This window comes from Panthera tigris, chromosome D1 (genome assembly GCF_018350195.1).
Source record: "Panthera tigris isolate Pti1 chromosome D1, P.tigris_Pti1_mat1.1, whole genome shotgun sequence".
NCBI classification, from domain to species: Eukaryota; Metazoa; Chordata; class Mammalia; order Carnivora; family Felidae; genus Panthera; species Panthera tigris.
In genome coordinates, this window is record NC_056669.1 from 55,294,475 (window position 1) to 55,309,099 (window position 14,625).

The following is a 14,625-nucleotide window of genomic DNA, read 5'->3' on the forward strand; positions in this document are numbered from 1 at the left end:
GGATTGTAGTTTCCCTGGCTTCACCTCCATACCCTCCTTCTCCGGCTTCGCGCGCCTCTCCTCCAGCTGCCGTCTCCCAACCAATCGGCTGCGCTCTCTGCTACGTGTGGCGTCACACGTAGAGGCCAAGATGGCGTCGGTAGCTGGAGCTGGGGCTTTGCCGCGACCTTTACTCTAGGCGAGGTTAGGGACGGTAGGAAAGCAGCTTTGTCCCTGAAGCGCTGTTGAGGATTAGGATCGGATTCCTCAGAGTCATGGGAGCAATTGTCAGCGGCCTCCACAGCCCCCACCAGACGCGAGTCAAGGAGAGAGAATCCACGCTACGAGAACCGACATAGCGGACGTTGCGATTGCCAGAGCCCAGGCTGGCGGTTGCCGAGTTGCCAGTGGAGGAGTGGAACCCGAGCGTTCTTCACTTCGGGTCTCTCTCCACGTGTGAAGTGGGAATGATAGTGATATCTCGTGCTTTAGCTGTCAAAGGCAAGAAGGAGAAGGTATTTGTTAGAGGCCCTACGACGTGGTAGGTTCATCCTTCAGCCTTTGTTCTTATTTAATCACAGAACAATTGTGGGACGAAGGTATTGTTGCCCCTATTACACGTATGAGAAAGGGGGCCCAGTGTGTAATTACTCGCGGCCATAAAACCGAAACCAGTGCTTGGTATTGTTGAAGAGTCAATCAAGTGTTGTGATTGCCCTTCCTCCTAAATTGTGTACTTTTGGAAATCTCGGAGCTGGTAAAAATGCCCAAGTCAAAGGGGGTTTTTAATATGCTTTCTGGTATTGACAAAGTTTTCTTGTAAAATGGGGTTGATACCACCCTATGGGGATATTGTGATACACAACGTGGGGAAGAGTTATTTGTGGATTGCCAGCCTTTGTGCAAACGTGTGAGACTGGTCATATCCTTGAATGGAGCAGTAGATTAGGAAGAGAAAATAAATAACAGCATTTAAGTTTCTTACTACTGTTTACTCATTAGCTAAAAACACTCTGTAAGGTCCCAGAAAATTGTTATTGTTGAAACCCAAGCCTGCCCCTCCAGAAAGTCATGAAGTGGGACAGATAACCTCCAGGCCCTCTTCTCCCTCCCTTATCTTGTAATGCGTTCTCTTCCATCTATTTCCCCGTAAATTTAGGTGCCACCTGTTTTCAGGTCAATGACTTAACTTTTGGAAAGATGGTAAAAGAAACTTTAAAATATTTTGTTGTTTAACATACTTTCTTTGATTTGAGCCTTATAGTATCTGAGGTAGATATAGTTTAGATCTTCCTTACCCCCCCCCCCACACACACACTATGAATGAGGAAAACACAGAAATTGGAGAACTCACCCAATTTCACAGAGCTAGGAATTGAAGGGAGCTGGGCTTTTTAACCCCAGGTCCTCTGACTTCCAAGTGTCTTCTATACAATAAATGTCAAGGTGACAGGTAATGGAGTGGAAATGGAAAGCCAAGCTGCTTATAAAACTGGCACTGACCACAATAAGTAGCATATAAGTCAAGAATTCTAGCTTACTCCTATGCTTACTTAATGTTAAGTATTGCTGTAAGCGTCTCACATACTAATTCATTTAGGCTTTAAAATTTTACGAGGTAGAAACTATTATGTCTAATTACAAATGAGAAAACTGAGGCAGAGAAAGGAGGTTAAATAGCTTGCCTGGAGTCACACATGATAAATAAATGGTGAAGCCAGGACTTAAACATAAGCAGCTTGGCTCCAGTGTATGCTCTAGACTAGTGGTTCTCAAACTTTCATGTTCAGTAGGAACCCCTGAGGATCTTGTTAAAATGCAAATTTTCCTTGAGTGTTTCTGGATAGGTTCTAGGATTCTATATTTCTTAAAATTTTTTTTTTAATGTTTATTTATTTTTGAGACAGAGACAGAGCATGAACGGGGGAGGGTCACAGAGAGAAGGAGACACAGAATCTGAAACAGGCTCCAGGCTCTGAGCTGTCAGCACAGAGCCCGACACGGGGCTCGAACCCACGGACCGTGAGATCATGACCTGAGCCGAAGTTGGACGCTTAACCGACTGAGCCACCCAGGCGCCCCTAGGATTCTGTATTTCTAACAAACTCTCAATCCCCCACACATCCTCCCTTTCTTTCTAACTATATTTGTATTTTGTGACCAGAATCTGCCTTCCCTGTATTGTCTCTGATTGCTCCATATTCCCGAATATTCTCAATATTAAATTCTCTTCCTTAAGGGTCAGAGTCATACTTCACCCTCAAGAAGCTTATCCTGCCTCTGACTTTTCCTTCTAAGACAGGCATTCCTGCCTCTGCTTCTACACATTGTATTACAAAATTCAGAACATTTGATTTATGGTCATTTGTTTGAAAATCTTTCTGACTAGACAATGGGCTCTTCAAGGAGAGATCTTTGCACTCTAATACCTAGCACATAAAAATAATAGCTAATACTTATCCAGGGCTTTCTCTGTTCCAGATACTGTTTTATACATTAACTTGTTTAGTCTCCACAAAACCCTTTTGAGAATACTATTACCATTTTACGGATGAAGAAACTGAGGCACAGAGACCATTAAGTAGTTTCCCCAAGACAACACACTAGTTAGTAGCAGAGCCATGATTTCAAGTTAAGGCACTTTGCACTTTGAGTCCACGAAATGTGTGATAAATAAAATGAGAGCCATCCTCCAAGTCCACAAAAGAAAAACCAAGACTTATTGTCCTACTAGACATAACTACCTCTAGTCTGGGGAGATGTATTGGAGTACAATATCTGTCTCAAACTTTATTCCACTATTGACCAAGCAGGTTTCTCGAAACAAACTTCTTCAAGGGGCCTACCATCCATCCACCATTCAAATTTTGTAGTGCTATATTGGAGAAGGTGGATTTCACCATTATCATCAAAATAATCTATCAGAAGATCAGAAGTGCTTTGAACAGCTCAGAAAGGAGGTGAAAGATCTGGACACTGCCTCGTCAACTGACAACTCCTGTCCCTCATTGTCCATTAAACGCTGTAGTCTCTACTTCCTAAATAGCTGGCCCCATTGTTTTAGTGGGATGATGGTGAGGCCTCATCACCTGTGTGGAGTGGACTTTTTCCCAGCCCTGTTCTTCCAAAAGCACCTCTCCACACCTTGCCTAGTATGTCTATCATACTGCCACTGCTGTCAGGGTGAGCTTACAAAAATTCAAAGCTCACCATGTCAGTCGCCGGTATAAGACTTTGCAGTGGTTCCCAGTTGCCAATAGAGTAGTAAAGTTCCAGCTTTTTTACAAGCAAACCCATGCCAATGCAAAGAAATTTCCTTGCATACCTAATATTTTCCTAGAGCACTGCCATCACTTGTTTATCTTGCCAAAAATCTGATATTGTCCTAAAGTTAACTGTTTCTCTTGAAGCCCTTGCAAATGGAGTTCTTCCTTCTATCCCCATCTTCAATATCTTGAACCAGAAGGAAAGGATGGTATTCTCCTCACCTCGTAACTACCAACTTCCAGACCGGCTACCCTTGCAGTGAGGCTTTCAAACCCTGCAAACTCCATTCAACTGTCATTCCATCTCTCTAGGGATGATGGGATTTTTTTTTAGGGAGAAGCTTTTTAAGTCTGCTATCATCAGCTTGTGTTGCCCTGTTGTCCCTTCTGCCCTTGTCCTCACCAGAAAGATTTTAAAAACCTTCCCCCAGCACTGCCATTCAACCACCCATTTCTTTGATCCTGTGCTTTGTTCTCCAGAACTATTCCACCTCTGAAATCAGTAACTAAGGTAATTCCACCTCTAAACAAGACCTTCTTTTATTCCAGAGTTTTTTTTACTCCTTTACCCTCACCAAACCTGTTCTTCAACTTCAGTGAAATCTACAGTTTACAGTCTATCAGTTCCAGGTTTGTTCCCTCCTCTAGCTCTATTTTCTTCTCTTTCTACGCAGGGCCCTGTGATCATTCAAACTCTGTCTCATTGGCACTTCCAAGTTCATTCAGCTGTCTCTGTCATTCCACATAGACCCTAAAACAGCCCTCTACCTTGGATCAATTTCTCCCCTATAATCCTCCCCATGTTGATGTAGCTATTAGTTAACTATTGGTACATAAGAAATTATCCCAAACCTTGGCTTTAAAACAAAATAAGGTTTTGGTGGTTGTGGTTGTTGTTGTTTTAATTTCATACAGGTGTTGCAGTTTCTGTGGGAATCAAGTTAGCTGATTCTGGCTTGGAATCTCTAATAAGAGGTTGCATTCATGATGTCAGCTAGGACAGCTATCATCTGAAGACTGGGGCTAAAGGATCAGCTTCCTAGGTACAGTAAAAACGTGGTTTGCGAGCATAAATCATTCCAGAAATGTGCTTCTAATCCAAAGCGCTTGTATATCTAAGCAAATTTCCCCCATAAGAAATAATGGAAACTCGGATGATTCGTTCTATAACCGAAAAATATCCATATAAAAATGATTACAATACTGTTATATAAAACGAAATAATAAAGAAAAATAAAAACCTGCACTTACCTTTGAAAACCTTTGTGGCTGGTGTCAGGGAGACGAGAGAGGAGGATTATTGCGTAGGACGACTTTCAGTATCACTGGCAGAATCACTGCTATGTCTTGGCTCAATGGAATCTTTTTCTGCCTGGGGGCCATTGTATACACTCACCTGGATGTTGATTACAGTAAAATATTAATAAACTCTTGTCATATAATGTAATTGGCAATAAGGCAGCAGAGGAAAGGGTCTATATCTGCAGGCAGCCTGACCTAGAATGAAGCGAAGCATTCTTAAGCTTACTCGTGTACAGAAAGGCAAAGGACTGTCCATAGGTGCTTTGAAGTGACAAAAAATACACCAGTACCAGTTGTGGGCACCTTCCAACGTTCTGAAAAATCACTGATTTCTGCCAAACAGCATGACCTGAGACTGAGCATCCAAGCATGGGAGACGATAACCCACAATCCTGCAGAGAGAGAGAGAGAGAGAGAGAAGAATCATTGCCTCAGTTGTGATCATGTGATGCATGTGACATTCAGTGTCATGTACTACTCGTATTGCAAGACATCACTTGTTTATCAACTTAAAATTTATTAGAAATGTTTGCTCATCTTGCAGAACACTTGCAGAACAACTTACAATCCAAGGTTTTACTGTAGCTTGTTCACATGGTTGGCAAGTTAGTGAGGGAAGAGGTCTGTTTCTTACTCTGTGGACCTCCCTATAAGGCTGCTTGAGCATCCTTACAACATAAGTGATGGGAGAGAGCAGTGTGGAAGCTGTAAAGTTGCAGTGTGCCTATCCGTGTGTGTGTGTGTGTGTGTGTGTGTACAAAATCAGGTTTTAGGAATTTATACAAAGCAGCAAATCTAGGACAACTTGACGGAAGTAAGTTGAAATAATATTAGGTAGCATTTATTGAAATTTCATTATAAAAAACACCTGTGTGCATTATCTCGTTTAAACTTCACAACATTCCCATGGTATAGTAATTGTCCATTTCATAGCTGAGGAAACCAGGGCCTAGAGAGAAAAATAATTTGTGCAATGTCAAATATCACAAGACTCTTCCCAGGAACACACAGATATTACAGAGTTCTGGTTTTTTGTGGTTGCATAACAAAGCATTGCTATAGCTTATACAATTTATTTTTGCTCACAGATCTTCAAATTGGTAGGGCTTAAGAACACAGTTCATCTCTACTCCTCTGGAGTCCACTGGGACAGCTTGATGGCTAAAATCTGGAATCATCTGAGGTCTCATTCATTCATATGACCAGCAATTGATGTTGCCTGGAATCTTTGCTGGGATTATCAGCAGAAACATCAGTGTGTGGCATCTCCATGTGGCCTATGCTTCCTTACAACATGTGGCCAGATTCCAAGGCAAGTGACTAGAGAGAAAAGAGACAAAAGAAAACTGGAAGTTTTTGTCATCAAACTATGGAAGCCATGCCATTATTTCTGCAATACTCTTGATTGGAACAGTCAAGCCCACCCAGGTTCAAGGGGAACCTAACAGAAGAGTGGTAGAGTTCTGAAAGAACACATGGAACCAGAAATACTGCTGTGGTCATTTTTGAAAAACATCATCTGCCGTAGTCACTCCTAGTCACAATTCATCTCTCTCTCACATGGCAAAACATATTCATTCCTTCCTCCCCAAACCCCCAGTCTCTTCCCATTGTGATAGCAGAATCAGGCTGCCAAGAGGCTAAGAGGCTGCAGTCAAACTGTGAGATTCCATTTATAGAAAGTTCAAAAGCAGCAAAAGTAATCTATAGTGCTAGAAGTCTGGATAGTAAATAACTTTAGAGGAGCAACTACTTGGAGCAGGTAGGAACCGTGGAACTATGAATGTTCTAGATCTTGATCTGGGTAGGGGTTACATGAATAGATAGGCCTAAGTAAAAGCTTATCAAGCTATACGTGTAAGATTGTATCCTTTATGTAGTTTATACCTCAATAAAAAGTACAAAGGTGCTGTAATGGTGGATACACATCATTATACATTTGTCAAAACCCATAGAATGTACACCACCAGGGGTGAACACTTACGTAACCTTTAGACATTAGGTGATAATGACACATCAGTGTAGGTTCATCACTTGTAACAAATGTACTACTCTGGTGTGGGATGTTGATAGATCATATATGAGAGGCATGGGGCTGGGTAGGACTGGAGGTATGTGGGAACTTTTTATACAGTTTGAACCTAAAAGTGCTCTAAAAAATAAAATTTATTACTTAAAAAGTGCCAGTAAAAAGGATTTTTAAAAATCCTATTTGTACCAGTTAGGAATGTGTGGGTGTGTGGGCATGGATGGATGGATGGATGGATGGATGGATGGATGAATGAAATGGTTTAAGGAATAATGAAAATTTGGGGTTCACTTTAAGTCCTAGAGTAGTTCTGGCTACAGGCATTACTGAATCTAGAATATCTCTCCATCCCTCAGCTGTTTTCTACTGTGTTGCCTTCGTTCTCATGTTCTGTGTGTTGGCTCCCAGCAGTTCCAGGCTTATATCATCCTTCCTGCTTATAGCCCCAGCAGAAAAGAGGCACATGCTATCTCTTCCGACGATCTCATTAAAAGTCTCACCCTGTTGCTGTTGTCTCCATCTGGGGCATGTGCCCATCCCTAAACTGTGGCCAGGAGAATGTAATGCCCTGATTTGCCTTATCCACATGTCACTCTCTGGAAAGGAGGAAGCTGAGTGGTAAAGTCAATTATTCCAAAGTACATGGAGTGAGGGTGGGGGTGAGCTTGGCTTCCCTTAGGAAAATTAGGGTACTGTTGTCAGAGGTCAGTGAAAGAATGTTACACAGCAAAATCAGATGCTTACTAAAATAAGCCAGGGCACTGTGTGAGTCATAAAAATGTTCATACTCTTTGATACAGGATTCCCATTTGTGGGAATAATCTAAAATATGAGAAAAGTTATATTTACAGAAATTTTAATTTCAATGCTATCAAAAAATTGACAACCTAATCATCTTACAATAGAAAAGTATTTACATACCCCACATATCTACACAGACTAAATGTAATTTAAAATGAAAATTACAGGGGCACCTGACTGGATCAGTTGGTAAAGCATGTGACTCTAAATCTCAGGGTTGTGAGTTTGAGCCCCATGTTGGGTGTAGAGATCACTTAATAAATAAAACTTTTTAAAAAAATGAAAATTCCGAGTAGTTAACATTAAGGAATATGTTTATGATAAGTGGAAAAATCACATACATATGTGTATATACATACCTTTATGTAAAAGGACATATATAAATATGAAAAAAAATTGGAAGAAAACATGCCAAAACAGTAACTTACTAGAGTAAGTTCTACCCCTAGAGTGGTAGAACTATGGATGATTTTTTTTCCTTTATTTTTCAAGTTTCCTTTTTGGTATTTATATTATTGTTATGATTTATTAACTCACTTTGTAAAACTTAGTATCTTAAGAATAGTCCCTTCTCATAAGTACTATGGAGTAGAACTAAATAAACTTTTACATCAGTTGACTAATGATTCTGGTAAAGGTCATAAAACATTAGAGTTAGAAGAAATCTCGGAGGTATTCAGTTTAATCTCCCATTTTACAGCAGAGATATCTGAGACCCAGAGAGTCAAAGTAACTTACACAAAGTCACACAGGAACCAAGGGCAGGTCTCACGATTTTCAGGCTAACATTTCCTATACTGATTGAACCAATCAATTAAGATTTGGATTTTGGGGGTACCTGGGTGGCTCAGTTGGTTGAGCGTCTGACTGTTTTGGCTCAGGTCACAATCCCAGGGTTGTGGGATCAAGCCCTGCATTGGGCTCTGCGCTGAGCATGGAACATTCTTAAAATTCTCTCTCTCTCTCTCTCTCTCCCCCTCCCTTCCCCCCCCTCCCCTGTTCTCTCCCTCTGTCTCTATCTCTGTGTCTAAAAATTGAAAAATAAAAAGATTTGGACTTTTGCCCGCTTTCCTGAAAACACATCCTCAAGTTCAAGTTGATATGCAGCCTTTCATTACTAATTCAAATTAAAGCAGCTATTGTCACTTGCTGGGAAAGTGATATTTTTAAAAGGATATTAAAAACTAACATTATGGCCCTTTAGTTCCTTGCGTTGCACATGCTTGCGTATCTTTTTTTTGTAAGCAACTTAGTCAATAAATACCGAGGACGCCCAGATCTGGCTAAATTAAATGGACCAGTGTACGGTCTGCTTCTTTTGGGTGTCAGCCTCCTCATTTATTCTTTGAATGAGTGTTGGGCCCCATGCCGGGCTTTGGGATAAGAAGATGCATAAGGTTCCACCATCATCCTCCTGGAGCTTACAGTTGAGTGGGGAGGTTAGACACATGCAGATAGCTCTATATACCATAGGGGAACATGATAACACACGATATTCATAAAGGTGTTTAAGAAGATGCTATGGATCAAGGAGAAAAATGTTGTCATCACAGAAGGGTTCATAGCAGAGTTAGCATTTGGACTGGCCTCTGGAGTGAACAGGCATTACCAGGCAGAGAAGTGGGGCAGGAGTATCAAGGGTATCACAGCAGAGGCAATAAGCAAAGCTTGGAAGTATAAAGGGGCACATAGAATGGCCTCAAGGAGTGAAATGAGGGATGTTAGACTCTTAGTGGTGCTCAACTAGAAGTGCTTGTTGGACTAACTTAGCTCTATCAAATTTCAGAAGATTATAATGTATACCTTTGGCTAAAAACCTTAGATGTCTGCTGAGATCTTACATATACCCTCAAAGTTTTGGGGTCTGTGGTTGCCACAGTACCTCATGAGAGAGCACCAGACCTAATGAAACAAGTTGTTGCCATTTAATCCACGTTGGAACCCAAGTGGCAAAAATACTGTCTGTGCTCTGTATGATTTGACACTGATTGATGACTTGATCATTAGAAAACCAAAGGGAATTGCAAATGAAAATAGAAATAAAGACACAATCTCACACACTGAGTTTTCCCTAGTTCATTTTTGGGGAAAAAAAGTCTTTTCAGGTTCACCCAAATGCTAAGGCACCTCAGGTGAGGAGCTGATGATAATCAGTAATTATCCAAGGTGAGATCCAAGATATTTCATAAAGATGGAAATAATAACCCTGTCGGAAATGGAAATCAACTATCATGGGGGAGGGGGCTATAAATCCAAACATAATATTCAACTTGTCTTCACCTCAGAGAGTTTCCAGCTGTTTATGACGTTTTGCTGTGATTCACCAGAGATGAGATGCATTTTTTAAAACTCTGCTCCAGCCAGCTGAACGAAAGGCTTGGGAGCCACATTCTCTTCCAAGAAGTGTTGAGCACTTGTGAAGTCTGCAGAGAAATGGTAGAAGGTGTATGCTTTCTTGTCAGTTCCAATGAAGATTTTTTCCTTGTAACCCTAGGATTAATCATTATTTTCTAAGAGAACTAGAGAAGACCAGGTCTCTCTTGGGTTGAAAGGGTACTTGCTGTGATGCTATGAGCTTTAAATTTATCACGTCAAAGCCAGCAGTTCAAATCCAAGCCTTGCTAAGGGCAGAGGTAATAAACGAACGCATGCTTACTGAGAGCCTGGGCAATGTATTTGTTGAGAAACGATTGTGGGAAGGAAATGGTCCAAATGATGCTTGTGTGAGTATGTGCCCGTACACACACACACACACACACACACACATCCTGAACTGAAGTGTAGAAGGCAGTCTGTGGTGAAAGCACTTAATCTCACCAGACTGATTGGAGACTTCTTGAGAGCAAGGACAGAGGTTGATTTCTGAATTCCCAGCACTGTTGACTAAATTACTGAATGACATGTTGAACCTGAGAAGACAGCGGTGTGGCCATGTGGCAGTGTCTTCCCACAGTCACTCCAGATTGCCTAATCTTCCCCAGACAAACCTTGCACCTTCATGTCCTGCCCTGGGGCTGTTCTCCTCCCATTCTTCCTCTGTCCGGAATGCTTTTATGCCATCTCTTCTTCCACACCCCAGCTTTTTGAAGCTTATTAAAACTGTCATTCGTTATAGTCCATCTTAAATGTCTTTTAAAAATAATTTTCCACACACAGATGGGAGCATGGAATGTTCCTGGATGTTAAAAAGATCTGGGTTTGAATCCCAAGTCTACCTCTTTCAAGTTCTTGAGCAAGTTACCTGTTTCCTCTAGATGGGTTTGGGGAAAGGTTAATGTGATAACATAAGTACAGGGCCTAGCTCAGTGACCAGCACTGGATAGACGGTGACTGAGTGTTAGCTCTTTCCATTCATCCACCTTCCTCTGTGAAACCCAGCTCTGTGCTTAAAAGACGTTGCCTCCCTCTGCCTATACATTCTTTTACACTTCTTCCTCTCACCCCACCACCAATTCTATCCTCAGGTATAATTGCTACCTCCTCTGTCCCATAGTGCTTTGCTTAATGCCTCTTTTCTAGCACTTATTATGGGCTGACTTGTGCTATAACTCATTGTGTTTCTTTCCCACTCTGGCTGAAAACACCTCAAGAGCAGTATCTCCAGAAACTAGCATAGGGACTAGTTTAGGACGGACATTCCATACGTGGTTGTCTAATTGAAACAACATTTAACCCAGCTTTCCAGGAGGCAAAGTGAGCATGTAACATGTCTTCTCCCAACAAGTGCTGAATGGTCTAAGTAGCAAGGAGGAAATTCCCCTGCAATTAAGTGGTTCAAAGTTGATTGCTGTCTGTCCAGTCCAAGTGAGCAGAGCCTCCATTTCCAGATGTCTTTGTTTCCCCCACTCCCAACGCAGCCAAGCCAGAAGAGTATTCCCATAAGGGTAACCCAATATATCTTTTTTCACTGATTTGATTAGGGTGTGAAATACTTTCTTTGGAGAAAATGCACAAGAGTGAGGTTTTTCTCTGTTTTTGCAAGGGACAGAAGGTGAAGGAGAGGGAGGGAAATCGAAGCCAGAGGAAAATCTATTGTACCCCAGGAGATGAAGAACACATGTAGCCAACACAACAGATATTGTCCTGGGAAGGAACTTAAGAACCTGAGCCATAAATGACTCCATATCTTACACCGATCTTAGGGAAAGAGTTAAAAAGAAGAAAAAAACAAAATTAAAAAAAAATCTTCTTCCCCAGAAACTGATCTTTGCAGTGATATACGTACTAATAAAGAACTGGAAGCAACCTAAAAATTCAATTCAGTGAATATTTACTGAACTACTAAGTGCAAGGGGGCACTGGAGTTACGGAGATACTAGTGAAGCTAGATTTCTAAACTCAGTCTCTTCGCTCCACTCAATTATTTTCACCTTTGGGAAAAGCGCGCTCTATCAGTCAGCATTCAACTAAAGAAGCAGAGGTGCTAGGGGTTGTGGGATAGGAGATTTATTATAGAAATTAGAATTTATACAATCGTGGGAGGGATTGGAGCAGTGCAGCTCTGAAAAGGGGGGACGTTCAATGGAGTCACCAACCAGTCGATCCCAAAAGCCAAGCGTACCAGCTGATTCGGAGCTGTGAAGGAGGAATCGACGGGAGAAGCCTACAGGAGAAGGCTGTGAGTCCACAGCCGGATGGCTGGTGGTGGGCTTAAAGCTTCGACTGGCCAGCAGAGTTAGCAGTTAGGAGGAGCTGGGTGTGGAGTGGAGGAGAGTGAAGACAAGCTGGAACCCGCTGGCCCCTCCACGTCTGTCCATGACTTCAGTGATCAATGGCTGCTGATTCACTTCTGCTTTCCAAATCTCAAGCAACTTTCTTTTTAAACCAACTGTAACCTACAACCATGCAATTGGCAACTTAACCAAACTGACACACATAAATTTCCTCCATCGCCATGAAGTCATTTCTGTCTCCTCCCAATTTCCTACAATGGAGAACGAGTGGGCTTTTAAGTCTGACAGGCCTAGGTTCTAATCCTGGGTCTGCTCCAAACTAGCTGTATGACCTCAGGTAAATCACCATTTCCGGACCTTAATGGATTAGGAGTCCTTCCTCTGTGCTACTGTAGCCCCTGTGCTTCTCTCGGTGGTATCCTTTAACGCCTTTTCTCGTCATTATCTATTTATATATCCATTTCTTCCACCAGACTACAAGCTTGAGCACAGGGATCATATCTGATTCTGTTTTCTAGTTATGGTATCTAACAGTGCCTGACACAGAATAAGATGCTCAATAGATGCTGGCTGAGTCTGATGAATCCTTGAGATGGAGAAGAGAAACTCCCCAGACTATCAAGCTAACGGTGGAGCCCAATACTAAGACATTACGGGAGTGAGACCCACCTCTGTATAGAGGTACGCTCAGTACCCTCTATAAAAACAGTCTCCAGACACCCTTACCTCATCTATAGCTTCTATCTTAAACCATTCCACTTTCCAACCTATTGTAATCATCCTTCTTCCTGGGTCTTGGGCTTGTCTTCTCTTTATCATCTGCTATCACCTCTTGGACCTATTACTTTAAATGTTCGAGCCCCTGGCTCTCTATCTTGCTTGAATTTTTATTTTCCCTTTGATTAAACTATTTTCCCTTTCTTGGCATATTTCCCACCCTCCTCCCTGAGGGTCTTAGGTCAGAGACCATGAAAGTCCCTGCCCTCAGGGAGTTCTCAGCCTGGTGAACAAAAGACAAGGAAACCAGCAGTTCCAGGACAGTGTGGTAAGAGGTCTGTTGAAGTATGTTCAGGGTACTGTGAGAGCGTAGAGAGGAAGAGCACCTAATCTTACAAAGGCAAGGAAATCTACATTGATCTGAGTTTGAGAAATTGTTTAAGAGATTCCCAGGCAGGGGGCACCTGGGTGGCTCAGTCAGTTCATCCAACTTCCCCTTAGGTCGTGGTCTCATGGTTCGAGAGTTGAAGCCCCACGTCGGGCTCTGTGCTGACAGCTCAGAGCCTGGAGCCTGCTTTGGATTCTGTGTCTCCTTCTCTCTCTCTGCCCCTCTCCCGTTCATGCTCGCCCTCTCTCTTTGCTCTCAAAAATAAATAAACATTAAAATAATAATAATAATAATAATAATAATAATAATAATAAAGGAGATTGCCAGGCAGAGAAAGGGAGGACATGTTTTGCAGACAGAGCCAAGCAGAGGTGTGAAGACAGGGGAGACAGGGTCCGGGAGGCTGCAGGTGGGTTGGTGGTGGAAAAGTATGCAAGCACAGTTGGGAAGTGGAGGGAAATGAGCCAACATTGTAAAGTTAGGAGCTTTCACGTGAAATTCTGGATCTCCCATTTCTGTTGAAAACTCAGAAGATCTGGCCATACTGAGCTCTCCCTCTCTTATGAGCTGAGAGTTCTTCATCCTTGTTAGATGCCATATGTGCTTTTTGCTGTTGTTTAAAGAGTGGATCGATTATTTATTTATTTATTTATTTATTTATTTATTTATTTATAAAGTAAGCTCTAGGTCCAATGTGGGGCTTAAACTCACAACTCCGAGACCAAAAGTTGCACGTGCCACCAACTGAGCCAATCAGGGGCCCCACTATATGTGCTTTGTAACTTACTTGTCTCCGCCACACTATTTTGTCATCATACTTACACTCTTGTTTTTCTTTAAGGAGAGAAATATTTCTTGGTACCTGGGTCTCTGTGAAAAGTGGGGAAGTGGCGTTTAGACACAAGAGGCATGCATTCCAAAAATTGGGAATAGCATGTTTCTTGTGGACGTGAAGAAACAAATGTATCTGTTGTAGGACTGCACCTTTCACTTAAACTTAGTCCCCTTCACTCATTTATGTTACCTGCAAGGTTTGCTCCATAAAGAGTGATGACTTCATGGGGCCGCCTTACTTTTCATAAAGCCTTGCAGTGTTCACAGACCATCAAGAAGGAATGTGCCAGGGGCGTTAGTCTTAAAGAAGGTGTAGGAGACATGCACATGTCTGGTTTGTCGAAGGGACGCCAACGCTGACTCTCAGAGCCTCAAATAGGTGATGAATCAAGTAGAAAGAAATTGAGAGGACTCAGAAAAGGGCTTGTCCGTGTCCCCAGAGCAGCTAATGGCAGGAGTTCTCCACAGCCAGTCACAACATGGAGAAAATGTAGTGCAACCCTCCCTTCCAGATCCAGAGCCAAAAGACCAAGGTGCTCCCAGTAATGGTGCAGAACTGGCCCAGCTTCTCAGTAAGAGAGTTACTTTAGAAACCCCCTTGGTTCTCACATCATAGGATAGATAGCACTGCACCGT

The 14,625-nt window shown here is 42.2% G+C and overlaps 1 long non-coding RNA gene across 1 annotated transcript; it reads left to right on the plus strand.

Moving 5' to 3' along the window:
* Nucleotides 1-131: 131 nt before the first annotated feature.
* Nucleotides 132-6,455, plus strand: LOC102959472. Its single transcript, XR_006208629.1, has 3 exons — nucleotides 132-520; nucleotides 4,161-4,288; nucleotides 5,636-6,455. It is a non-coding gene; the product is annotated as an uncharacterized LOC102959472 (long non-coding RNA).
* Nucleotides 6,456-14,625: the final 8,170 nt, after the last annotated feature.